Source organism: Eurypyga helias, unplaced genomic scaffold, assembly GCF_000690775.1.
Source record: "Eurypyga helias isolate BGI_N326 unplaced genomic scaffold, ASM69077v1 scaffold30646, whole genome shotgun sequence".
Classification (NCBI taxonomy): domain Eukaryota; kingdom Metazoa; phylum Chordata; class Aves; order Eurypygiformes; family Eurypygidae; genus Eurypyga; species Eurypyga helias.
In genome coordinates this window covers 40,440-42,868 of record NW_010257722.1, presented here as the reverse complement: position 1 = coordinate 42,868, position 2,429 = coordinate 40,440, and the positions used below count along the sequence as shown (strand labels likewise).

Below are 2,429 nucleotides of genomic sequence, written 5' to 3'. Positions count from 1 at the left end.
TCCGGTACCTAGCCATAATGGCCTCTGCATTCCCTGAAACACAGAACTCGGCACAAGGGCAGCAGAACGTGTTCCTTCTATACCTTGTACCCCCTCACCTCTCCTTGTGTGCGCTGCCGTGAAGCAGGCTGAACTCACGGGAAGGTGACAGAAAGGCTGCGGTCAAGGCAAGGGAGAGGGCACAAACAGGGTCGGCAGAGGTCTGACAGCAATACCAAATGAAGGTGGCAGTAAAAGTAAAAATTTCTCATTGTGTGACAGAGCCTGCCAGCCATAGATCACTCACTCCAAGAGACATATGCCCTCAATGCACATGCTCAAGCCCTATCGATATTAATTTAAACTGTGCAGACCAAAGAGAAAAGTCTTACTAAGAGAGTGAGGCAAAGCTTCTTTCAAAAATGGAAGCCAGCTATGGGATGCTGATTTGCAATCGATCATAAAAACACATAGCACCAATTAAAAAAACCCCAAACAAACCCACGACCACAAAACAACTGAACAACATCAAATAAATAAAATGGGAAAGCTAATTAAACCGGCACTATAGCAGCATCAGGAGCCATTTAGGCTTTAGTCATGAGAGGTACTTTTGAAACAATCTGCTTCCCTGCCTCCAGGTTTGGAATCCCTGCATCTTGCCTGGCAGCACTTTCATAGGGAGTATTGCAAGGATCAAAACAGAGATATTGAGGAGGCATTGAATGAAATGAGAGGATAGGGAGTATTTCAGCAGAAAAGGGAGGGAAGCTGTCTATAACATCTCCTTTAACACAGAACTCTTCTTTAAATCTGAACAAAATCAGAACTGCTACAAGCTTTGTTCAATTTTCTATAACAAAAGAGAAGAACTAAAATATGCTGTAAATGTAAAACATGAGATTACCTGAAGCAGCAAAGCATAAGTAAAAAAATGTATTAAAAGGCATAATATTTTTACATTTAAAAATGAAATGATTCATGACCCCTTGAATACATTTGTAATTTGGAAATTACTGACTTGATTTGAAATTTTTAGCATCTCAGCCTCCAATAGCTAAGAGAGCAAACCAAATTCTGGCTCCTACGCAGACATCATGTGAACTCTTAGATGCGTTCAGGGGTTTCTCATTTTCAGGGTGCCTGTTTTCAGAACTGAAGAGTCTGTGTTGTGGAGATGGCTCCATGAAAACTTTTGTGTTTAAATAGTTCCTCGCCATAAATTCAATAGTTGAAATGTAAATGAAGTTGGCTTTTCTCACATTATCCTCCCCTTCAAAAGAACTTGGAGCTGTAAGAACACATATACTATGGCTTTTGTTTCTCTGAAGAACGGAGCAGAACTAGTGCTGACTGGACAAGAAGTCGACTTTCCACTGTAGACTGGAAAGCTACTCCTACGCCTTTCTGTAATAGAAAATTAAGATATTCCTGTGATGGGCTTTACCAAATAGCTGGGTTTGACAGTAAGGCTCTTGCACTTAGTAGTATACAATATTACGAATGCAGGATCCACACAAGTAGCTGATGGACATCAGTCACAAATGTATATGTGTCATGTCCATATATGGATTTTTGGGTTTTCTTCTGAAGGTTTTAGAGAGGATATCAGCTCTGCTATAATTTCTTAGTTCCTAATAACTTTCTCTTTGAGGAAAGTTTCCACAAGTGTGGCTATTGCATTTGTTTATCCGGTGCATCATGCCCTGGTGAGAGGGTTAACCATAAAGACGGCTTTGTGAATTTTCAAGTTCCAAGGGCCTCTTCATGCCCTCGGAACCATTTGGTAGCTATTGACATTTCAATCCAAGAATGTTTCGTTTTCATTCCAGAGTTTGTTCCCAGATTTCTGAAGGAAGCAAAATCTTTTAAGATTTCTATTAACGAATCAGACTTTTTACTTTCCTAGGTAATCTCCTTTCTGGGAAAATAAAATGATACAGAAAAAAAAATTCACCAAAATGCACCTATTTTCCATCTCACTGGGAAGATAACCCTCATCTCTTTCATGCTCTTCATTTCCCTGGGCTCCTCCATTTATTTTTTTCTCTCGTATACTTTGTCTGTGCCCCACTGCAAGCACCTACTTCTGCTGCTAGGTAACTGAAGTCTTGTAACAACTCCTCCTAGGCACCAGATTTAAGCTTCCTTTAATTTGCCCACTCATCAGAAAGAGCGGGTCGCTGGGCTTCTGAGTCAGAGCAGAAAAAAACATCTATCTGGGCCTGGAGCTGCTTTCTAACTTTCTTCTCGTATACTTTGTCTGTGCCCCACTGCAAGCACCTACTTCTGCTGCTAGGTAACTGAAGTCTTGTAACAACTCCTCCTAGGCACCAGATTTAAGCTTCCTTTAATTTGCCCACTCATCAGAAAGAGCGGGTCGCTGGGCTTCTGAGTCAGAGCAGAAAAAAACATCTATCTGGGCCTGGAGCTGCTTTCTAACTTTCTCT

General features: G+C 41.1%; 1 protein-coding gene across 1 annotated transcript in view; it reads right to left on the bottom strand.

The window, feature by feature from the left end:
* The window catches only part of LOC104511494 (sorbin and SH3 domain-containing protein 2-like), a 23,460-nt gene that overhangs the window by 340 nt on the left and 20,691 nt on the right, over positions 1–2,429 (bottom strand). The window lies entirely within an intron of this gene.